The sequence below is a fragment of the Artemia sp. Qi Xiang Cuo genome, chromosome 14, assembly GCF_049724085.1.
Source record: "Artemia sp. Qi Xiang Cuo chromosome 14, ASM4972408v1, whole genome shotgun sequence".
NCBI lineage: Eukaryota > Metazoa > Arthropoda > Branchiopoda > Anostraca > Artemiidae > Artemia > Artemia sp. Qi Xiang Cuo.
This window is the reverse complement of record NC_142807.1, coordinates 9,000,881-9,027,308: the sequence shown is the minus strand read 5'-3', so window position 1 is coordinate 9,027,308 and position 26,428 is coordinate 9,000,881. Positions and strand designations below refer to the sequence as shown.

General features: G+C 37.9%; 1 protein-coding gene and 1 pseudogene across 4 annotated transcripts in view; one reads left to right on the top strand and one right to left on the bottom strand.

Moving 5' to 3' along the window:
- LOC148944093 (uncharacterized) overlaps positions 1-26,428 on the top strand; it is a 394,466-nt gene that overhangs the window by 333,005 nt on the left and 35,033 nt on the right. The window lies entirely within an intron of this gene.
- LOC148944094 (uncharacterized) lies at positions 7,289-9,491 on the bottom strand (annotated as a pseudogene).

Below are 26,428 nucleotides of genomic sequence, written 5' to 3'. Positions count from 1 at the left end.
AACCCTGACGGCTTGTGTTCTTTCTGATAGGAAACTCTGTATCCACTGCACAGTAACACCATCAACAGCTGCTGCCTTCAGTTTGGTGATCAGGAATTCATGACATACCCTGTCGAAAGCTTTTGAGAGGTCCAGGAGCACCATATCAACAGGAAATCCTCAATCCAGCAGTGATGTTACATTCTCGTATGTCTGTATTAGGTTAGTGTCCACGGATCTACCAGATCTGAAGCCATGTTGAGAAGGAGTTAGTATGTTGTTAGCTTCAAAGTGCTGAATGAGAGCTCTATTTACAAATCTCTTAAATACCTTTACAACTGCAGAAGTGATGCTGATGGGATAGTAATTTTCACCACAATCGGCCTTTTTTGTGGATTGGTATAACATATAATGTTTTCCAATATGTAGGTAGCTGTCCATTTGTTGGTGACAGCCGGAAGAGTCTGCACAGAGGAGAAGCAAGGACATTTCTACACTCTTGAAGAAGCCTTGAGTGTAACCCGTCAGGTCCTTTGGACTTGTTAACATTGAGTTTATCAAGGCTAGATAAGACCATTTCTTCAGTAACTAACAGGCTAGGCATTGGGGTAGATACAGAATGTGATGGTGCTGCAGGGATGGTTGGACAAGACCGGGGGGTGAAAGCGGAGGCAAACTGGACATTTAGTAAATTAGCTTTATCTATCGGCGACGAGTGCGTTACCCCGCTATGTTTTAGGTCAGGAATGGTGTGATGGTTAGGACTTTTAGCAGAAACATGCCTCCAGAAGGATTTGGGGTTTGCCTTGATATCAGTGGCAAGCTTCTCCTCATATTCAGACTTCAGTTTCCTAACTGAGTCCAAGACGAGATTTCAAGCCTTCACATACCTTAGCCAATTTTCCTGTGTTTTTTTCTTTTTGTACCTTTTCCAAGCTCTGGCTTTCCTATTGATAGTCCTCTTTGTATCCTTTGTGAGAAACGGAAGTGTTTTTGGTTGTCTTCGATAAATAACACGGGAGTGTTTCTTTTCTGTTGACAGGAGAGTTTCCTTGACATTCAACCATGACGTGTTGATATCAGAAGTAATGAGCTGTGACCAATTAATTGATACCAATTCCCGCTGTATTTCATGATAGTCAATAAAAGTTTGAGGACGCAAGTTAGTTTGAAGACGACTATTCATAGACAGCACAGAGAGGATAACTGAGTGGTCGCTGTTACCAACTGGAGGAAAAAAATCATTTCTGATGAGAGAGTCTGGGTCACTCAGAATTACAAGATCCAACAAGGAAGGGTTGTGGTCACCACGGTGCCTTGTGGGTTTTTCAACCGTTCGGTGAAGGAAATTGTCACATAAACAAGACACAAATGGTGAATCCCCACCGCCAGATGCCGGATGACCAAGTCCATCCACCCACTCAACCGAGGGGAAATTAAAATCGCCAATTATTATCAAATCAGATGCAATCGTTTGTGATACCAAGGAAGCCATTCCATCAATAATTTTTTTAAGTGATGATTCACATTCTTCAAGACTGGGTGCGCTAGGGCTTCTGTAAATACACCCAATACAGACTTTTTTGTCATGAAGATTAATATCAAGCCATACACTTTCAACCCAAGGTACATTAAAAATAGGAAGGTTGATAACACTAACCTGGAAGCCTTCTCTGACGTAGACACCAACTCCTCTTCTGCAGTTTGGCTGTCCTAGATTAGTGAAGCACTGAAATCCAGTTATCTGCAGCAAACTCTCAGGAGAAGGAACTGCGGTATACTTTGGCAGAATCTCCACCAAACCGGAAACATCTGCTGCCTCTTCTTGTAAGAGCACTTGGGTTCCCAGAAGCTTGTTCGTAAGAGAGTCAACATTGCTCAAGATGACATCTAGGGTGTTATTTTTCCGAGACTTTTGTGACATGCCGTCTAGCGGCAGAGGTCCAGGAGCTGCAACTGCGATAGACACAGGTGGTGTGGAAGTAAGTTCAGAAACGGCATTTACGAAACTCGAATTACTCGAGCTATCACATGACAAAAAAAGTTCACTACGTAATTGACTAAGTTCATTTTCTGTAGAGGATACGCTTATATCAACACTTGAAGTATTATGAAACAAAGAAGATAATTGCAAGAAAACAGGGCTATTTACAGGTGAGGGACAAACTGTTAGATTTCCATCGCGGACTGGTTTGAGGCTGGCTTCGGAGTTTTCCAACTGCGATGAACAGCTACGTTTTTTGACACTATTTGTCCTTTGAAGATGACAAGATCTGTTTCGCCAGTGTTTTATTGCCTCTAGCTCATCTACAAGAGCTTTATGTTTGTTATACTCTGCCTTTGAAGCATCACCACAAAACTGAATGTCTTCGTGGAGTTCACAAGAACGGTTGATGATTGTCCTTTTGATGTCAAAACTTGGTACAGAGAAGAGAATAGGAGGCGGGTGCGCATTTGCAGACTGTGGGTTTGCAGGGGTGGGTAGTCTTCTCACATTTGTAATACGTATGTCCTGAAGTTTATACTTCTGGCTGAGGTATGACTGGATGTAGAGCTGTTTGTCCGGCTGTGATGGGGTACCATACGCAACTATATTAAGAGCTCTGCGCTGCCTATCCCGCTCTTCAGCGAAAAGGCGCTGGACCTCACTGTCAAGATGTTGAGAAAAATCATTTTTTATGCTAGCAGTCTTGTTGAACAAGGGTCTGAATCTCAGCACATACATCAGAGATTGAGCATTTATCGGCGACCTGATGTTCAAGAGCGGATACCTGAGCTTTAATATCACTGATTGACTTTGAAATTTCAGCTTTCAGTGTAGTTTCAAGGTTTCTTACTGAGGACTGCACGATATCTTGTATAACAGCCTGGGACGGGATTTTGTCAATGATGTTGCTCTTCATATCGTTTATTGTAGCTTCAACGATACTCTCGATGCTAGGGTTCTGACTAGAACTGCTTGGAGTCGTACCGGTGTGTTTACAGATCGGACATTTTATGCAAACTTTGACCCGTCGAGAGATTTTTGTGATCAATACATATTCGGGCTCAGGCATATCCATACAGTCAATACATATCCACTTCTCACAACCATCGCAGAGAATTGCAGAAGAGTCATCATCAAGATCCGTCTCACACGCCAAACACTTATCACATCCTTTTTTGGGCTGATATGAATTCTTTTTGAACCCCCTCTAGGTGTCGCGTCCGTGTTATTGAGTCGGTTGTTTCGGCGGCATTATTTGGTCAGTATTAATTCTGAACAGACTGGTCACTTTTCACAGTGTTTAAAAGTTCTGCCTGCAGAATTTATTAAATTTATTCAATTGCACTTAATTTTCAACCACATTGTATAGCATCATTGTCATCACTGACTGATGAAGCAAAAAATTAACTTACTTCAAAGTCCATGTAAGTCAAATAAAACACTTAGAAGGGCAATTTTAAAGGTCACTGTAGGTTAATATACTTATAAAATATCACAAAATATGTAGGAAAATGTCTTTAACATATAAATTGGGCCTATAATCCTTTTTTCAACTTAATCAGGGAACAAACCAAACAGGTTCAGGCTATATGCTAGGCCTATCAAAGCTAGGCTACTACCTGAAAGAAGATCTCTTCTAAAAAAAATCAACTATATCCAACAAAACAAAGAAAAATACTTCTCTTATTTACTCAAATTGGTTTATTAACTCAATTTGGTAGGCTATTAAGTATAGGCTAATTGTTGATATTTTTGTTGCTAGTTGTTTGTGTAAACAATGATGATTATGATGGCACTATGAATCATCTGTTGAAGAAAAGAGCTGTCCACAGCGCTATCTATCTATTTAGAATAACTATCCAGTTAGAATTAAGTCTAGTTTAATAGATGGCAGAACACTATGGCAAATGAGGTACCCTATATCCGGGCAATGGATAAATATTTTATTTTCCAGTCAATTTCTTATGATAGATAAGACTTTTCTGAACACATTGATATAACTTTATATATAAATAGTGGGCATATAGTTGGGGAAATAGTGGGCATGAGAGGGGTTAGTTGCCCTCCAATCACTTTTGACTATCAAAAAGGGCACTAGCCTTTCAATTTCCAATCTAATGAGCCCTTTTTGAAGTTTCTACAACAACGCTTTCTATAAAAACCGTATATGCGCCCTGGGTATAACTTACAACCTTTGCCCTGAGGGCTTTGGGGGGGAGGGGATTGTCATCCTCAAAGGCACAATTTCCAGAACTTTTAACTATGTTGAACAAAATGGCTATCTCAAAATTTTGATTGGATGTGTTTGGGGAAATGGTGGGCGTGATGGGGGTTTTTTGCTCTCCAATCACTTTTGACTATTAAATAGGGCACTAGTCCTTTGAATATCCAATCGAATGAGCCACTTTTGAATTTTCTACAACATTGCTTTCTAAATAAAAACGCTTATTTGCTCCCAGGGCATAACTTACAACCCTTGCCCTGAGGGCTGTGGAGGGAGTGTCCTCCTCAAAGAATTATTTTCCAGATCATTCAACTACGTTGAACAAAATGACTGTCTCAAAATTTTGATTGGATGTGTTCGGGGAAATGGTAGGCGTAGAAGGGGTGTTAGTTGCCTTCCAATCACTTTCGGCTATTAAAAAGAGCACAAGCCCTTCCAATTTCCAATCGAATGAGCCCTTTTCGAAGTTTCTACAACAATTCATTCGATACGAAGTGCCCTGGTCTAAAACAAAGTAATAAATAATACATTGTGTCACCATCGTTCTTTTACTTAGGCAGCGCTATTTCGCTGCCTGTGATACTAATACCAAGTAATGTAAGTAGGATAGCAATACCATAGTAATACCAAGATTCACTTGACCCTAATTTTGGGAATCAGTTGATTCTAAACGCTTAAAAAATTAAGGGTTAGCTCAAAATCACTATGCCTTCTCAAGGCCAGATCATAATTTGCACTTTGCTGAAAAAAAATACAAATGAACGTCTATTGTCAGTTTAATTTACATATGCTGATATTTATTCCTTAAAATCTCAATAATTTTTTTTTAAGTTATAAAAGTTGATAACATTAAAAAAAAAATCAGTTAAGTGCAAAATGTGTTCTGGCTTTGACAAGGCATAGGGGTTTTGAGCTCTACTCATGTTAATTTCTGCTCGTTATGAGTTTGACTCAGTATTTATTGTAACTTTTGTTCGTTTTGGGTCATTTATTTATTGATGCTGATTTGTGATAGTTTTACGCTTGGTAGATTATTTGATTCTATTTTTCCTGATTTTTGGTTTAACAGAGTTCATCACCTTTCTTTGATAAACTTCTTTTGTGGAAAAGTTTTTTTTAATTGATCACACTAAGAATCAATGCAGTCCCACCTTCTTAAAATATTATCTGTCCCTTACAAGCTCCTTCCTCCTCCCCCCCCCAATATTCTCTCAAAGTATCCGCTTTTTTGTAAACTGTCTATTTTTATCCTTAGCCATGCCTGAGATATTATTGATATGCTTTATTAACAACCAGGATGCGTATAGTGTCTTTTGATTTAATTCAACATCCTCGTCAATACGCTTTAAAAGTATTAACTGATGGCCTGGGCCATTTTATAGTTTTGCAGAATAATTCTTTTGATAATCTGGATGCACATAGTATCTTTCGATTTAGATCTAGTTCAAAACCCCCTCACAATGCCTTTAAAGCTTTAACTCAACACCCCTAGTCATCCCTGAGATTTTGAAGGTACGCCCTTTTGGCAACCTGGATGTACATTGTGTCTTTGGATCTAGTGCAACATCCCCCGAATGTTTAGAACTAATAGCCCATATCTGTTCCTGAGATATTGCAGACATGTCTTTTTGAAAAAGGAAAGCCTCTTGAAAGTTTAAAAATACCCTTAGCCATTCTGGAAATATTTCAGATCTACCTTTTTGTCAACCTCAGTGCAACGCTTCTCCCCATGGAAAATTTTCCCTCAGAAAATTCCCCACCAAAAAAAAATTCCCGCATATTTCTCAATAACAAAAATACTATATACTGAACAATAAGCAAATTGCTTATAGTCCTTTCCCCAGGGACTATGGGGGGTCATGCCATTTCCAAAGGCATAGCTATTGGACCTTTTAAGTCTGCTGGATCAAATGGCAATCTCAAAATTTTGATCGGATGTCTTCGGGGACAAAAGAGCGTTCGAGGGGGGGGGAGATTTCCCTCCAATCTTTTTGGTCACTTAAAATGGGCACTAGAACTTTTGATTTCTGGTCAAATGAGCCCTCTCCCGATCTTCTAGGATCGCTGGTTTGATAAGATCACCCCTGTAAAAAAATAAACACGTACACGTGATCTTTCTTCTGGCAAGAAATACAAAACTCCTCATTTTTTGTATATAGGAGCTTTTGTATAGAACCTCTATAGTATGGTTCTCTGTTATGCTGAATCTGATGGTGTAGTTTACATTATCTTAGGTTTAACCAAGGTGTCTCCTGCATCGTTCGAACAAGAGAAATTCTGTGGTTCCTAAATAATCTAAACTTAAGAAGACTACTTCTTCAAGTTTCCTTAAAGTGGAAGTGCTATTAGCAGTTTTTATTCTCAGAAGGGAACTAATCCACTTTTTAGTCTACACAGGTCCAACCCTTGCAAGAAGAGGGGAGGGACAAAAGAATACAAAAGAGCTTGTTCGGTATTTTTTCAGGCTAATAGTCTGTGGCGGGTAACTTTAGACTTGATGAGTTTTATATATTTTGAATGAGGATAACAATCAATTTTGTTAATGTATCAACTGCTCTCAAATTCTTTTTTATTTAGAGTTTTGGTTACTGTTAGCCCTAGTCCCTCTTTACTTATAGTTCTTTACCCAAATCTGTTTGAATATTGTTTTTAGTGTATGGAGTTAATACATACTAAAGTAGTTAACCAATTGACAATTTAGTCCGACTATTGCCTTTCTTAAAGTAAAGTCAATATTATTTACATTTTTTTATTGAAAAAACGATAATTTATACTCTACAAAATCCTAAACTGTTCATTCATATCACTTACTTCTTGTGTAATAAGTTCTATATGATTTCTTTGTAACTTCAGTATGAACTTCATTCCCTGCTTATGGCGTTTTGCTACCAATTTTGTATACTTTCCTAGATTTACTGGCCTTGTAGGTTTTCTGAATGATGGACAATCTTTGACTTTTCTTGGTCTGACAATTGGCTCTTTTCAAAATTAATGACTCCAGTTTTAGTGCTTTGAAATTTTTCATTAACTTTATATCAACTTTTCCTTCCGTGTTTCCACGAGTTGACGTCACTGGCACTGACACGATTAACTGTCTATTACAAGGAATCACATCTGCTCTTTACATTAGAGGAAGAAGTTGCAGTATTTGAGTTAAGCTTCTTTTTCATCGTCGGCTTCGCGAGCAATGATCGTAATAAGAAGCCACCAGCTGTCTTCTTAATTGGTTGTGGCTTTGGATGTCTGTCAGTAGGAAGACTTATTTGTTTTAAACTTGATGATCTATTCTGTGTATTAATCACATTATGTTCTGGGCTAAGGTCTTGGTGAATATTTTCATTTGATGGTACATAGCAGGGTGATTTGTTTGGAGACTCACTTAAAGTATTTTCAGGAATTGATCCCTGACTAGATAATTTTTCCGCCAGTTTTGGCAAGGTTTCAACATTATTTAATGAAAAAGGCATCTCAACTCCATTTCGCTTAACCTCATTACTACTGAACAATTTAGAGTTATCAACATAAGCATTTATCTCCGAAACTTCAGTAAATTTTGATATAGTTACCATACTATCACTATCCTCACATATGTTACCAAGAAATCCGTTCTCTTTTTCAGTAACAACAAGATCATTAGACTCCACAAGTTTAAGAAGTGGAGGCATACTCTCGGCTGATAATTTTTTTCTGGCTGGGCTGAAGCGAGTACATTATTAGGAGGTGTAGATAAATTTGCAGCCGGAACAGACAATTCAGAATGGGAGATATTACAATCTTCAGAAATATCGAATCTACCAGGCAATTCTACAGAACATTTTCCAGAAAAGTTAATAGATGTTTCAGAAATTTTCTCTGTGTTTATATCTGCGAAAATATCGATTCGATCTAGACCCATATTAACGTCAACTCTCGGTTTTTTGACCGACTTCTTGGCATCTTCATTAGCCTTCCTCTTCTTAGGCGCTTCGTTTTTGTTTTTAGTTGATTTCTGCTTCTGTGATCCTTTATCACCCTTCTTGGATTCATTCCTGACTTCTTGTCCTTTTGTCTTGTTTGCTTTGGACTCATCGTCATCCTCATCTTCTCCTTCAGAGTTCTCAAGAAATTGGCTATAAACTTCTTTATCAAATCTAACCTTCTTAAGTAGATTTGTGATTCACTCTGGATTTTTCTTATCCTCGACTTTGAATTTGTACTTCAGTTGGTTTAGGGTATAATGTGGAAAACATTGAGTCATCTTTTCAAAGTTGGTTCCAGTTAAAGCCAATGCGGTGTAAAATTTTTCAGTTTCTTTTTGGAGAATAGTGTGCGATGCTTCTTGGGGTTTGGCTTTCCAAATCGACTGTAACTGCTACTTCTGGAATCCACAGCTGTTTGTGACTCCAAAGCTCGTATTTCTGCAGCAGCTTCTTCAGTTTCTATTTCCAAACTTTGCATATCAATTTGAAAGTTCCCTCTTTCATCAAAAGTAATATATGGACCTTTTTCTGCTGGAAGTGATGGCTCAGAACTGACATCATTTTGGCATTCAAATGTCACAGTTTCCGTGGTTTCTTCTTGTACTTGATTCGTTTCTAGTTCTCTTTCTTTTGTCTCCTCGTATCTTTTATTAGTCTTTCATTTTAATTTGCTAAATAGTTCGTGTGAGTAGAAACAAAGCTCAGAAACGCTTAGATGCTTAAATGGATTAATTTGTTCCTTCTTTGCCAATTTTTCTACAAGTGTGTCTCTAGCGTTGTAGAAATTCTGGTAATCGGCAATCTTACTTCTTTTTAACTTTGGCACCTTTTTTCGAGCTGGCTTATCGATCTTAGTGACACTGCCAGCATCTTTGTTGGATTCATGTATTGATTCAGAACAGATTAAGTGAGACTCTATTAAGTCTCTTACCTCATCATTGCTTTGGTTTGCTTTGCTTAGTATGTTTGCAGTATCAATTTTATTGATATCTATTGCTGCTTCAGTAGCCAGCTCATACGTACTACCCCTTTCCGAGGACTCAAGGCGTCCTTGTCCGACTTTTGCGTTCACATTGGCATCTATATTGCGTCCTTCTGGTTTGGGTTGTGCATTATTAGCTACATTTTTCGAAGTAGTTGGACATGTAATAATTGTGGATGTAATTTCAGTAGGTAGGGCACCATCACTATGTTCTAATACTTTCCTCTCATTATCTTTTGAAATATTTTCTTTTTCAATTGTAACTGTAGCAGTCTTCCCCGATATTCCATTGCCTGGAATAGATTCTGCCTTTTTAACTGAAGGTCTAAGTTTTGGCTTTATATTCAATCTTTTAAGCATTTTCCTTGCATGAATTGTCACCTTAAACAAATAATAGCTTATCTTCTAAGTGTTGATCACTAACTGTCGTGCCTCAGGATGCGACGTGTGTTTTGTAGCATCGATGACGTCATTTTCTGTTTAGCGTCTCCTTCGTAATATGTATGACGTCATTTCCAATTTATAGTATTTTATTTATTACATAAGATGACGTCATTCATATTTAAATTCACGTTTGTCTTTTGTGTCACATGCAGGATAAGCATCGGTCAAAAGTATGACGTCGTAAAAGCTTCGAGCCACAAATAGTATTAAATGGAAAAATGTTGCCATGTATACCAATTCGGTCAACTTATTGCTTATTCAATCTATTAGCGAAATAAAATGTTTTGAGGCCACTAATGCCTTGTTTTTTACCAGGTCTGATTTTAACCCGAGATTCCTATAACTCATAGTTCAGTGGTAGATCATTCGACTAAAGATTGAGGGGTCAGCGGTTGAAACCTCTTTGTCCCCTATTTTTCTTTTAATCCCAGATGGTTTAGTGGTTACGATTCCCATATTGTCTTTCATACTCACTGCGCTTGATGTGAATTTTTTCCCAATAATAAATGAGTCATAGTTTTCTCAGGAACAGATAGGTATGTATTATCGTTTTTGAACAGACGAGGGCTGGTCGAATGTGAAACAATAAAAACATTTGTCCAACAATTTTTACATACCTTTCCCTTACTTAATTTTTTTTGCAAATGAATTGCCAAATCATAAGAACACTATAAAGAAGTAAGAAACCAGCATTAACCATAATAAAAAAAAACAAGGGGGAGGAGCTTTCCTTGATATGGCTGCCTGCCAAAATATCTGGCTTGTGCCTTCACAGCTTCAGAATGTCAAAAACTTAGGAGGAAATACGGAAGACCTTTTCGAGGGAAATCTAATCCGTCAAATTGGAATGTAAGTCCTTCCTTGTCACCTCCTCTCACCCCACTCGGGACGATCTACTTTTCATTTGGCCTCAGATGAATTGCTGGAAAAGAGAAATCTTTGGCAATCCGTTATCCTTCATCCGCAAAAATTGCCTAACTGTGGTGAACCTATATCTCACTGTAGCCCAAAAAGTGGGATTGAATCACATTTTTCGTGTAGTTTATTGTTTGATGTACGGTCAGTCAAATAGGTACCCAAAGGTATCTGTAGAGAATTCCTCTGAAAAACGTCTAAAAAATTCTCCTCTGTCTTCCGAAGCACCCACGTTTCAGAACCAAACTTGACTACTGTCATCACCTTCCAATATTCTAGTCTTGGGTTGTACATTTACCTTCATATTCTTCCAAAATTTTCAACCATAAAAAGTATCCATCTTTTCTAGTAATACTGCCTTAGTAAGTGAAGCTATCCGCTCAATATATATTCTCAATGCCTAAAATCACCTCTTTACCTTCATTTATTCCTATTCTAAGCGGTTTAGTTTTTCTTAATATTAATTTTCAAGCCTGTGTTTTGGACTCAGAATTCCATAAAACTCATTAATTTTGCTAACATTTTTATCTATGGCACTCAAATCATCTGCAAAACCTAAGTCTAGCGGAGTTTTATCTTTCCATTTGATTACATGCTCATTTATAACGTTTACCGTGTTCCCGTGTTCCTTAGGACAAAATCCATCAGAATGGTCCATATTAATGGTGATCGGATACAACCTTGATTGAAAATTCCAGATTCTGGTAGATAGCGCTAATTGTAGGCCTACTTCCTTTATCCCTCCTCATCTTGAATATACTTGCCCGGTTTGGCAACCTGACCACCCCCGGGAAGAAACAGATAAAATATAATCCATAAAAAAAAGAGCCCTACGAATAATCTTCAAAGAAGGTAATGTATACTCTCTTCTTACTACTTCTTACTTTTCTTACTCTTCTTACTTCTTCTTACTTCTTCTCCATACTCTCTTCTTCTAAATAAAGCTAGATTGGCAACGCTTGATTGCAGGAAAGTTGTGTTGTGTCTCCGTTTTAAAAAAAATGCAATAACAAATCCCTGCACAGAAAAAAAATTCCCAAGAGAGACTACTACTCAGTAGTGGCTCCCCCAGGACCACTCAGCGCTTCCCCCGGTGGCTGATATGGGAGTACCGTACAGATGCGTAGGGTACCTCTATGGGAGGCGCGGACACAGGCAGACCTGTCCCTGGGGGTCCATAATAGAAACTGGGGCATCCTCGCTCGGGAGTCGTAAATACAGATGGAGGTGGAAAAGGTCGCCTGGGATATACACTCAGCAGGGTCCACCGGTGTATGGACAGGTCCCGTGAGTTACATACCTTCTCCCAGCATTGAGTTAAGTTGCATGGTGACTCAAAACACCATCGTGGAGGATCCTCTATGGAAGGACAAGTGTGACAGGGCGTAAAATCCAGATTCCTGGACAACGGCCTCTACAAGGGGCTGTTTCGGTCCTGCTGGGGCACCCGCAAGACTGGGGATCTTTTGGTCAACTCTATTCGCACTTAAGGATTGGCGTCCCTCGAGGAAATTTAGCCTAGTATACGACACAGCATTCGCGTAGGATTTTGATTCATAGATAATAAATGGTAGGTAGGAAATGAGGTTAGCAGTTGGTTTCGTTTTTAAATCAGGAGCTAAGCAGGGTTGTGTTCTACTCCCTTTATATGGATTATTTCGATGGACTTTGTCTTAAGGAGCACAGGAACGGCAATATTAGAACACATAATCAAATAGGGAGGAAAAACATTCCTGGACTTAGATTATGCTGATAATCTATGCATCCTAGATGAAAGCGTGAGCAAAATGAATGAGCTTTTAGAGATGTTGCGAGTTCAGGGTGCTAGAATAAGTTTGAAAACTAATATTAAGAAGACTAAGTCGCTTATTCTATGAATAAGAGAAGATGAAAAGGTGAAATTGGGTAACGAGTTGGATCAAGTGGACAGCTTCACTTACCATGTTAGTATTATTAATAAAGACGGAGGGAGCAGTGAAGATGTTAAAAGTGGAATAGCCAAGGCTCAGTGGTTTTTTTTTTTTTTTTTTTTTTTTTTTTTTTTTTTTTTTTTTTACAGTTGAATAAAGTTTGGAAGAATAGGAAGGTAATTATGCAAACCAAGATTAGAATATCGGAAGTAGTGATGACAGTGGTCAAATATGGTTCTGAAGTGTGGGCGCTCCAAAAAGCGGATAAAGATTTGCTAGATGTTTTTCAGAGAAATTGCCCAGGGATTGTTCTGGGTACCCAACTGATTGACTGTATTTGAAACAGTAGGCTGTATGAAAAGTGCGGTGCAAATCAGTTTATTCAAACAATTATCTTTAATATGTTTTAAACATTTTAATTCGTGCTTGCAACAGAGGAGGGATAGGTGTTTGGCAATGGCCCCAAAATGATTTTTGGATATAATTCTTGTACATGAGCTTATGAGTAAATATCATTTGTTTTATAAATTAGTGACAGATACAACTGATCAAACAGTTCGTGGTAACGAACTGTAAGTAAGGAACGACCTGGCCCAATAGTAAACGAAACTCTAAAAAAAAGGAATTTTGATACCAATAGGTACATCAAAAGAGTCATATTTTTATGTTGATTTCAAATATATAAGTTTCATCAAGTTTAGTCTTGTCCATCAAAATTTACGCGCCTGAGAATATTTGGCTTATTTTTGAAAAAAAGAGAGAAACGCCCCCTAAAAGCCATAGAACCTTAATGAAAACCACATCATCGGATTCAGCGTATCAGAGAACCCTACTGTAGAGGTTTTAAGCTCCTATCTGCAGAAATGTGGAATTTTGTATTTTTTGCCAGAAGAAACATGACAGAGGCGTGATCATTTGGGTTTTTTCCAGGGGTAATCGTATCGACCCAGTGGTCCTAGAATATCGCGGGAGGGCTCATTCAAACGGAAATTAAAAGCTCTAGTGCCCTTTTTTAGTGACCGAAAATATGGAGGGCAACTAGGCCCCCTCCCACGCTCTTTTTTCCCAAAGTCACCCGATCAAAATTTTGAGATAGCCGTTTTGTTCAGCATGGTTGAAAAATTTAATAACTATGTCTTTGTCTTTAACTATGTCTTAATCCCCCACAGTCCCCGGAGGAAGGGCTGCAAGTTATGACCTTTGCCCAATGTTTACATATAGTGTTGGTTATTGAGAAGTATACAGACGTTTCCAGGGGGAATTTTTTCTGGTAGTGGGGGGGGGGGGCGGGGTTTACTTGGGAGGTTCTTTCCATGGAAGAAGTTTTCATAGGGGAAGGAACATTGCTATGAAGGGGCCGTCGGGTCTCCCAGCATTATTTTAAAAAAATATCAGAAATTAAATATAAAAAAAACAAGTTTTCAACTGAAAACTTTTCAACATCAAAACTTAAAACGAACAGAAACTATTACGTATATGATTGGGTTCGCCCCCTAGTCAATACCTCGCTCTTTACGCTCCTAAAGTTTTTTTAGTACTTTCATAAGAGCCATTTATTCTAATTGACGTCCTTTGAGATTAAGGGGTCATTTTTAAAGAATTGGGAAAAGATTCGAACTTTAGCGTAAAGAGCGAGATATTAACTAGGGGGATGAACCCTTCTAATATACGTAATAAAAATATACGAATATAGAAGTTCGTCACGTAAGTTAATTCGTAAGTTAATTTTATTTATTAAAAACGTTCGTAAATAATATTGTACAATTTTCGAGAAAACCATTTAGCCAAAAAAAATAAAATTATATGCAAATGTTTTTTTAATTATTCATGTACGGTGAGCCAAAAGAAAAACCTGCATTAATTTAAAAACGCTCAGAAATTAAATAAAAAAAACAAGTTTTTTTTACTGAAAGTAAGGAGCGACTTTAAAACTTAAAACGAACAGAAATTATTCCGTTTGTGAAAGGGGCTGCCCCCTCCTCAAGGCCTCGCTCTTTACGCTAAGGTTTGACTCTTTCTCACAACTCTATTTTTTAGAACAATAAAAAACTTTGACGTAAAGAGTGAGGTGTTGAGGAGGGGACAGCCCCTTTCATATACTGAATAATTTCTGTTCATTTTAAGTTTTAATGTCGCTCCTTACTTTCAGTTTAATAAACTTGTATTTTTTTTATTTAATTGATAATAATGATCCAGTATCATTGTCTGTTGCAAACTAGTTTGCTTAATTAAGAATCAGGGCATTCTCAGAATAATCTTCAATATGTTCAAAATTTTTAATTTGTTCTTGCAACAGAGGGAAGATACTTGTTTGGGCAACAGGTCCCAAAATGTTTTTTGGACATGATTCTCGTACACAAGCTTATGAGTAAACATCGTTTATTTGGGGACAGCCCCCAAAATACTTCTTTGGATATAATTCTTGTACATGAGCTTATGATTAAACATCGTTTGTTTTATAAATTATTGTATACTAATGTTCCAATCCTTATTGCAAAATGTCTTGTAAATTAGTGTCAGATACAATTTGCCGATACAAATGATTCAGTATCGTTGTCAGTTGTAAACTAGCCTACTTGATTAAAAATTGCTTAATTCACATACTAATCTTCAGTGTGTTTTTAAATTTCGAATTCTGTCTTGCCACAGAGGAGGGATATTTGTTTGGGCAATAGCCCTCAAACTATTTTTCTAATTTAGTTCTTGTACATGAGGTTAGGAGCAAACACAAAGCAAACACATTGCTTGTATTATGAAGTAGTAATTTACTAATGTTCCAATGTTCAATATAGATTTAATATTTTTTGATAAATATTAATATATTTAATAAATAATTTAATAAATTTAATATAAATTAGTAACCAAACAATTTGCTGATAATCATTATTTAATTTAATTGTCAGTTGTAAGCTAGCTCACTTGATTAACAATCACTTAATAAACACAATACTCGCCAATCATGTTGAAGCGTCTAATTCGCTCTTACAACAAAGGAGTAATTCTTTGGGTAATAGCCCAAGATGTTTTTTGGATATATTTCTTAGTAGAGTGCTAAGTTATACTTTGCTTAATGCCCTAGGAATTGCCATGCTATTTGCTTAATGCAATAGGACCATACTATTTGCTTAATGCTCTACACCTTTTGAAAGAGAGTGAGTATCCTCTCACACCTGTACTTCCTTGGTACCTTTCCAAACAAAGTGATAAAAAAAAAAAAAAAGATGTCTAGCAACTTCGTTCATCGTGATAGTGTATAAGGTTTGAAACCTACGCCTGAGACACTACAGTATCACATGCACATTCCAAAAAAAAGCGAGCAGTATGAGCGGGGATTCCCCAAACAAGTTTGTTTCAACTCCAAGTTTTTCAACCAGACTGTTTTTTGAGCCAACATCCGTTTTTTAGTAGCCAATCAGAGACAGTGGAGGTATTCACTCCTCTCTCTCTCTCTCTATCCCACACAATTTGTTGTTGCTGATAGCTCAGTATCATTGTGGTAGTGAGAGTGTCAACGCATGAAAAAAAGTTCCATACTTGCCCACTATGTATGTACACACTGAGCAGCTGGTCATCATGTGAGAATTGCACAATGATTGATGAGTATGATGAAAAGTGTAGATTATGCAACCCGTGTAAATTACATAGAGGATATACTGTAAAAATTAAAGGTTGTAATTCCTGTCATGAAGAGGTGTGTGAATTTCATCCTAAAGGGTACCTATGCTCCAATTGCCACTATGATTGATGTAATCAATGGGAGAATACACATCCCGTTAAGATTGGAAAGAATCCTAAGCATGATTTTAGTTAATTGCTAAGAGATTGGTATCATCGTGGTTTTAGACTATTCTGGAAGGAGGAATCGGATCAGTGATGCAACTGTTGGAACAACAAAAGAATTTGATTTTTTTGCCATCGTTGTGAAGACAATGACTACTATGATTATAAGCCCACTGATTTTTATTTGGCTGTGAGGGAATGTTATTCACCACTTGAGGACATTGTATGTGACATTACTTCAAATAAACAAATTGAAACATGTGAATTCTATACAATGAATGAGAATAGTATCATTGACTATACAAAGAGATATGACAAGAGTGAAGTTACACTCTACTGTAGAAAATGTGACCCTGACATTGCAGTACATCAGGGTCAGTATACTCTGAATTCGGATAATCTACCTGCATTAGTTGTTGTCGACAAATACCCAGTAGAAGATGAAATCTAAAGAGTAGAAAAATCGTTTTTATCATGTACATACAATATTTTTGTTAATAAACAATTTCACATACATTTTTAGAATATTTTATTCGTAGGGCAGTAAAATTAATATTAAACCTGCTTGTACTTATATTCTTCACAAGAAAGTCGTTCAGTTGAGGTAAGTAAACGTATATGTCAATAAACTGTTTGTAGGTATAGGTACGACATCTAAATATGAAAAAGAGCAGTGCACGAAAACCATATGTCTTAGTCGTTAAACCCTCTACCCTTCATTGATCTTCAATAATAGTTTCTCCACTGCTTTCAGTAAAGTTTCTGATGTATGGAGTGTAGAATTTATACGATAAGCCAAGAGGCTAAAAAAATTCAATGCTACTCGCTGTTTGAAAGATGCCTAGCCAATGACAAGTCTTCAAAGCTGATGTACTGCTATGAACAATGATTAGGATATTGTTAACATCTTGGTTTTCCTCCACGAAGTCCGAAGGTATACAGTAGGACTTGTACTGAGACATGTATGGATCCATATTAAATACCTTGATTATTTGGTTTGTCTTCATGGTGCTAGGTCTAGTAGAACACTGCCGTCGGGTGTGATCTCCCAATAGGTTTCAAATTGACTCAGTGATATTAGCGTGATACTCTCAGTCAAAGCATCGGCAAATGTACATTCTAAACGTACATTACCTGTTCGTACTATGCTCATACCCTGAGTCCCCGACAAGTCCAAAACAATTGCCCCATGATTTTTTGAAAACATTGAATCGGTTATTCCATTTTCAAATAGTTGAGAGTCATGATCTAGGGATTGCATGGTCAATTTGTACAGACTTCTATTGGACTTTCTGTCAAAAAATAGAGTGTACAGTGGAATACCATTCGCTTTGCACACAAGGCTATATAGACCAAGACAATTAAAATCATTGAGCGATTAAGTCCGGGATCCAACGATACTGCCACTCTTCACACAGGCCATAGGCAATTTTGATGGGATTTCGCCATTGATAAATGATGAATTGCTATAGCAATGAGAACCGGCGACAATGTGAGGTTGATTGGTGAGTGTATGGGGCACAAGAAGTTTAATGTTGTTGCCATTGGCTCTTAGCTTTTCTACTCTCAATGCAACAGAGCTCATAACCTGTTGTTTTCGAACGTGGAGGATTGCCGATGTAATAATGACATTTGCATCGGGTGCTGCAGGAAGTGTTTTTCTCAAAATGAAATTCGATGGGGCTAGTTGCAACTTTATGTCAATTTTGATATTGGGGGGTAACCATTGAGATATATTGAATATCTCATGATTTAATTTTCCAACCAGATGATACTCCTGGCTCACTGCAGTAATCAACTCACCGTCAGTATCAACACCTGATCGATATTCATAGCCCAATGATTGTCCTCTCAACTCCTTGTATGCCTTTGGTGTCATCATCATAAATTGTATGTAGCTTGCATAGTTGGATAAATTATTGATAGTGCTCACCAAAGTTCCATTAATAAATACATTAATTTGTTTGAATAGGTTGTGTAGAATACAGTTTTCGTAGGAGAGACCGTCGACAACAGTCGGAGTTGTATTATCTGACTTTTTCTTCACCGCAACATTTAAATCAATAAATGTTGATGACCGTATTTTCCGAGAGGGGTTGTTGGGGATGAAATTATTTATAATAACCATACTTGACACTGACATCAACATTTCAGCATTGAATAGATTCAATGAGGAGCTGAATGATGGATATGATTCGTTGTGGGGGAGATAAGTCGTCTTAAGAGAAGAAATCCTTCTTTGATCTAACACTCTTTTTCTTCTTTTTCTGCTTATTGGTCTTCCTTTTTTTATTCTTCAAAGTCCTTGCTGATGTCCTTCACTTCCCGCCTGGGTGGAGACTGATGAGTGAATGACGTGCACGCATCCTTTTCAATCCCTCCCCATTTTGCCGAGATTTTAATTGCTCACCAACGGCTCTTGCTGAAGATCTAATATTTTCCTTAACACTCCTTGAAATTCTTGCCCGACCCCCAGTCCTGTAGTTTGGAGGCAGCAAAATTTGATGCAGCAGGTACAAGATATTTTCCGGCAAGGGGTAGTGCAGAACGAAATAGCCTCGCAAACCAGCTACCAAGATCATAGGCAGACATTGTAGTACGTCCGTTATAGAAGTCCAACCTATTGCCAAATTTATGTGGACTCAGAACACTACCATAGGAATCAATATCGGGGTAAACAAAAGGAATTGTTCTATTGTTCATTCTAGCTGTTGCTGGTCATGCAAAAAATGGCTCAAAAATGACACTTAATCACTGCTAAGCCTTTTGTTATTGATAGAGGATCACCCAATTCACTTCCTAGTGTTAACTGACAGAGTTCCAAATACGAAGTGTTTACAGGAACATACTGAAGATGCTTTGTATTAAGTGATGATTAAATTCATGGGTTGTTTTTCGTTCAAGAACACGTAGGAGGGGGACATTTGAATTACCAATTCTCGATATTTCCACAAAAGATGCATAGAGAAATATGCAAGATCCGAGGCGAAACCAGGTGGAAAATCAGCAAAAATAACTTGATCCATGCCGTAAACAGTGCCAGCAATTTTCCCATTGATCATATTCTGTTTAAGGCCAAGAATGTCTCTCAGATTATCATTGAGAATAATTATTTCAGTATCAACATGTGAGGTAATGTAAATCCTATCGTGTTCCAATGAATAATTATAATAGAATGTACCATTCCTACGATATGAGATTTTTCTATTGATTGCACGACACAAATCTCTCATATCATCATATTCAATATATTTCAATTTGACATGTAGATGTTCGCTAGATTTAAGTGCTTCAACCCATTCATAGTCGACAAAGAGTGACCAATCGAATGGTATAGCTTTTATATCATACACACGATCCTTTCTCAGGATGTCATAGGTATTTTTGAGAATCAGTTCAGCGAGACCCTTCTGGCATCCTTCTCTGAGGACTGTGAACGTTACAAGCTGACACTGAATGCAGATAATTCAAAATCCTCAGGTTTTTCCCCTTAAAACGTGATCTGGAATTCCCGCAAGTCACATTATCGATGGACTGCATATTCACCGAACACGTGGAGAAGGTTATTAAGGCTGGCAATGCATCACTTCAGACCCTAGTCCTGATGCGCAGGTTTGGCTGCGACACTCAAAGCCTAAAAAATGCCTATATTACGTATGTGAGACCTCTACTCGAATACGCCGTCGCTGTCTGGGCACCTTTTGTCCAGAGCACCCACTACCTTTGCGATAACCTTGAATCTTTGCAGAAACGAGCTGTTAACATAATCGTTGGTAACAGAAGTGACGACTACAACAAACTCTTGCAAGAACTGAACCTTGAATCTCTCAGCGACAGACGATTATCACTGATCATGTCCCTCGGCAAGTCAATCTTCGCCCCACCACAGACTGATCCTCCCACCCGATGCTCCTGTTAACCAAAGAACCAGATACCAGTCGAAGCTACAACCCCCGGTCTTCAGGACCAACCGCTACAAAAACACGTTTGTCCCCTTTTTCGTAGAAGCATACAACAAGACTTAGTGTTATTTGTATTCACGTGTTAGTGTTCTTATAGTGTTATTATAGTGTTATTTGTATTTTTTTCCATATTGTTGTAAAGACGACATAAATTAGCCATGGCTACGCTGTTCGATCTTAATAAACCTATGTCTATGTCTATGACAAGAGCCACTTCATACGCACCGTCAAATTTGATAGCGGGGGAGAGTTTCGTCCAAAAATCACTTGTCTTATTCAAGTCGTTGTAGAGAGGATCGGAAACTTTGGACATAAAAGTTACATCGAAATGATTGGGCATTGTCAATATCTTCAACACTGATCCAAGAATCAAAATCAGAGTTTTATCCTAGCCACCGAACAAGTAACTGTTTCTTACCCCTTTGAGTACGAGTCTTTAATATATTTTCAATTTGATAGATTTCTCTATTATTTTTAACTTTTTCTAGTTCATAGTCATAAAAGCCGCCGAGAATTTCTTTATCTTTTGTATTACGCAACCAATAAGTTATGGTTTTAGTATTTATGATTTTTGCTACTTTAAAAATTTCTGTGTACCCCTGGTTATTCCCCTTTTTAAAAAAATTAATTGTCCTTTTACTATGAATAGTATCACCAACATCGAATTTATTGGTATTGACTCTAGTTTCATCCGAATATTGTTTAAGAAAAGTGTCAATTGTGTCATGGTCAGAATGATGAACTTCTGTTGGGGATGAATTGGACAATGATCGATGAGGTCGTTGATTATAAATCAACATGATTTTATCTAAATCATGAATAAAAGCAGATGTATTTTTCAATGCACAATATCTTGAAATTGAAAGTCGAATAGTTCTTATCAATTTTTCGGCCAATGCAGCCTTTATAGGGCTTTGACTATGATAGAGCAGTGTATTATATTTCGCTAGTACTTTTGAAACATGAGGATTAACAAATTCACTACCGCGATCCGTTTGAATTTTTTTATACGAATCCTGTTCGAGAATGCTTTCAATGGCCTGAGCAACTTCAACGCCTCTCTTTGATCGCAATGGAATGGCATATGCATATCGACTAAAAACACTTACCGCAAGTAGAATGTACTTGTATGGTGTGATGTGACGTCTTTGAATCTCATCAAGAGCTGGGAGATCTGCTTGCATTATATGCAAGGGGGAAAAGGCTATAGTTTTTCGATAATGATTAGCACGAAGTCTATGATTTCTATGCAGAGTGTAACTTTATTCATTATGTAGATAGTCTTGTACACTTTTAGTGTGAACACCAGTGACTTTGGAATGCGTGGGGGGGGGAACTTTAACTCCGCACTTCGCCAATATTTTCATAAACACCCTTCAGAACTTCCACCATTTCTTGTGTAAACGTGTAGTTTAACGTCCGCTACTCTTTTGTATACTGGTGATTGGTGGTTGTTTCGGTGACGTTGACTTGATACGTCTTCGCTTGTTTCTAGCTATCAATGGTGTGCTGCTGCTCCTCCTTATTGTCAAGTTTCCACTATGTGTGCTAGTATTTTCCAAAATTGATTTAAAATCTTCTTGTTCTTTTTCATGTTCATATTATAATGGTGTTGACAAGAGTACATGTTCATTGAATTTTTTTAGAATTTGCTTATTTCTAATAAGATTTTTGGGAAAGTTTAATGTATTTAGAAAGTTGTATAGATGAGCGTCAAATGATAATAGTCATTTACGATTTGTAATCATATCATAGATTAAATCGAGTAGATTATAGCGCTTGCCTTGAATTATAATCTGTTTCCCATTGCTATCGACTTGAATATGATCTTGACCACTTTCCATGAGATAAGTTATGAGTCGTTTACTTTGTTCACGATATGAGTGGGGCATTAGATTTCCAATTTTAAATAAAATTTATTCCAGATACTCCTCTTTTAATTGTGTTCCAGCAGCAGCAGCAGCAGCAGACTCCTGAGGAGATGTTTCTTTTTTGTGATCAATATCACTGGCCTTCGCACGATAGGGTTTATGTTTGTCCTCTCGGCGAAGTGCATCTTGAAGTAAAAGCAGTTTATCATCCTCAATATTCTCGTTGTCAATGAATTTACTCAGATTGTCCTCAAAGTGTTCCACGGGTGAGAGAGCGAGTTCTATTGGAGTCAATTTATAGGGTTTTGTCATCTAGAGAAAACTGTTTACAAGTCCTGCAATTATCGGTAGTAAAAGTGTGAAAAAGCTACCGCCCGCCTGAAGAAGTCGTTTCCTTTTAAAATTCTTTCCTTTGTTTTTAGAGGCCAATGTACGTACAATGGAACGATGTTGCTTTGCCTGTTGCTTAACTACTTCTGGCAGTTGAACATTGCCCTCACTCAAATTTAAATAAAGTTTAGATATTAGATTATTGAAATAATTGTCAATACCCTGTTTGAGTATGGCTTTCCTAAGTAAGGGTGCTGAAGTGCTTCGAACGGAAAATAAATGCATATGTTCATGTAGTTTCTTAAATGTCATGATAGCAACTAATAGCCTTTTTTGTGTTCACGAGGAGATATACTTTAATTTCATTGTCAAAAATATCTGTGACTACACGCAAATCCTCGAGTGTATTTTGATTAAAATCTAATAGGATACAGCCTTAGGGTTTATTAGTTGCCTGACTGTACGCTGATAGCAGAAATTTGGGAGCGCCTGAATAGATTTGTTTATTTAGAGTTAATAGCAAGCTAGAATCACGAACAACTCTGAAGATGATATAGTAGGTGCAGTTCAATGCAAGTGTTCGCATACATTTGCTCTGGTGAAAGAGATTGTGTAGAACCAGAGTAATGGAAATCTGTTCATGATGAGAGCGAACGCTGAACAATTGCAGTATTTCCTGGGACCATTGTTCAATAGATTCAGCCAGATCGTCAATAATCAGCCAAGAGTTTGGTTCAATAATGTTGAAACCATCAAGTCCCTCTATGATTTGTGGCTGCACCAATCCCGCTGTGCAAATTGCTTTTATTTTATTGTTTGACTCCTGCCAAATACTATAGCAATCTTAGATTTTTTTACGGATTTTCCGCAAACATTTTATAGTAATTTTTAATTATTTTAGTTAAGAGTGTTGTTATGCCTGACATTGACGGTCCACACAGAAACGATCTGAATGGTGTTTTAAATTGATACATTTTCCCTTCAACAGTTCACCTGGACAACTAACTGTAGACTATAGTTGTCTAATGACTAAATAATTTCCCCTATTACTACTAGTCTGTTCAAGAACAAAATCAATAAAGAATCGTATTTCTTGTATTATAAACAGCACTTTACAGAAAACAAAGAAAAATACACTTTTTGTTTTCAATGCAACATGTATATTTACAAAAGCACAAAAAAAAATCTGCTTTAAGTAAAAAAAAGATAACTTTGGTAGTGGCGGCGCGCCCCCCTGGCGGCCGCCCCCCCAGGCCGCGAGTCCCCCCGGGCTGCGAGGCCTACCCCCCCCCCCCCCGCGAGCCCCCCCCCAAGGTTTTGTGAAAAAATTATTGGACTTTACTCAAACCGAGACTTTCCCTATGGCTAACACATTCGGCTCGGTCGGAAGTTAAATAGTGTCCCAGGGGGAGGGTAGTCACACCGTCTTGACAAACATAGACCTTGTCGGAAATGGTACTCATGGCAATTTTTTCTAGATTTACAGTAAAGTTCCTGTAGTTGAGTGAACGAATTGCCAGAATTTTGGCTCGTGGAATTGTATTTTGAACAATACAATTCCTATAGATGTCTATGTCGAAATTCTTATCCACATAGCGCGTGGGTACTCCTTTGCAACGTTTCTTGATTTCCTCGTCGTGTGTCTGTATACCTTCACCTTCGGACTTACAAACATACCAGTGTAAATCATGTAACTTCCCGTTTCTGATTTAAAAAACTAAAAGCTGATTTGGCACCCTACGTCTTATTAGCTTTGGGTAAAACCCACTCCAATTCGTTTAGTCCATCTACGATCTGATGATTTCACCGTGCACCAAAGCCTCAAGTACGTTTGGATTTTTTACTTTTCGCAGCAGAGAGTCTGTCCCGGTAGCAGGCCTCTAATTGCAACTTCTCCGGCTCCTGTGCCCTAGCCACATAGTAGTAGAATTGCAACATGAGCTTTTTAGACATCTGCAAGATCGCACTGCCTGCAGCAATATTTTTATTCAGGACAATGCTTCTTTTTTCTATTCAATAGTACCATGTCCGGGCCAATGATTGTGAAGGAAGTGTAATTTGGATCGGCAATAATTCGAGCACATTGTTTGGGATCGGTCACGACGTCACAACGATTCCTATTGCGAACACTCACACATTTTACCAAAATCCGAATTCAAAATGAGCTTATAAATTTCTTTTTCGGCTTTCGTTTGTACTTCAGAACGTTTCTTGACAAAGGTGTCAACAAACGTTTTCAGATAGGGTTTTTAGCTAAACTGAAGGGCTCTATGAACCTTTGTGACGTTGAAACCGTTGTTGCACATCCATTTTAAAGCCACATGATGTACAGCAATATTTTTTTCGGCAGAAGGTCGGCAATGTTTTTGTTTTGAAGGTGACCAATGTAATCCGTCCACCTCGACTAAACGCCTATTGCCGGTGCTCAAAGAGTCCTTATTCACAGGTCTATTGATGCATGGAAAAACAAAATCCTTTACTGAGTCGTGAAGCTCAGCTGGTATCTCCCAATCAATTTCAAAAAACTATCCAACCGGCCCATTCTCCTCAACACTGTCAATGTTGGGGAAATGGGGAGCTTAAGGGTCATTGAAGCATTTATAGTCATCGCAGGGTAGCGCATAATGGGACATGGCCGAAGAGTAGAGAGAATTCATATCAAGGAAAACTGCATCCGATTTTGACCCTGTCTTCTCTCCAGTTGTATCAGTTTCCAAGATACGATCCCCGTGAAAAACGTATCCACCCCTCATTAACCTCTCGATTAACAGGTGCTGATCGATGTCGGTGATTGGCCCGATTTTTTCCCCGCTAATTTTTAGGATGAGTTCCATTACCAGATGAGGAGATGAAAAATAATATCCTAAATCAAAATTAAATTCTCCATAGATTTTGTCCGTATGTCTAACAAAGTTAACACATCACTCGAAAAATACAGTTTACAATAGTCAAACGCATTTTTACACCCTCCCTCTGTCCACACTTGTATAGCAAAACTGTATTCATCGGGGATTCATCTACAATCGTGTAGCCTGTCGTAAAATGAATTGATCGATGGAATAACGTTTTCGGCAAATCTCGACAAGACAATAATAATCATAGGGATAGATGCCCTTGACCGTCAACAAATCATGTAAATCATTTGGAAATTTTTGCTTGAGAAGGGGGAAAGCGTTGCAGCCGTCATCGTTTTTCTGGACTTGAATTAATTTGCTCAATGATTTAGGGAAAAAAACTGTAGAAATCTAAAAAGTGAATTTTATTCGTGTACTCAAAGTCGTCTTCAACAAATCTCCACAAATTCCAAAACAAGCAACTTTTCCGATGATTTAGGAATGATTTTGTAGGAAAAGCTGTCTATCACCCATGCATCATCCACTGTTCCATTTCTTTGAAGATGTGCCATTGCTGGTAGCACATACTTCAGATCGTAGTTAGAATTATGTATAAAAACCGGAAGAAAGAGTTGCTGTTTAATTTCTAAATTACATGAATTGTGAGTACACCCCTGAAAGTTACTTTTCCCCGTTGAATTGGGATCAATAAGATGATTGTGATCCTGGACCGCGTCTGTTGGGGCAAGAGCACTCCTACAAACCCAACAAATTGTCCCCTTTTCTAGTGCCCGTTGCTCCTTATCTGATAATGACGTTGGGTAGTTGGTGTGACGAAATCGTGAAATTGCACCGTTCGCTGTTTTTATTAAAGACACCAATAACTTCCCCATGCTACCCTCCTCATCCGTAGCCAAAAAAACTTCCAGCTGCATTTTATTATTGGAATTGCGACGAGCATGCGCATAGGAAAACGCAACTAGTTTGTGTTCCTTGACTGTTTTTGGTCTTGATTGGTCAGATAGCTCCAACAGTCTTGATTCACAAGCTAAAGATACTTTATCAACCTGTAGCAGGTAATTTTGGAAGTTTTTAAATTGTAAAGTATTCTTGCCTTCTGCCGGCATTTCTATCCTTTGATTGCCATGAATAATACAATATCTCATGTCATCTGTCAATGTTTGTTCATTTCAAAATGAGGAAAGGCACATGGGGCAGTATAGATGATCCCCTTTCTTCACGTCTTAAGAT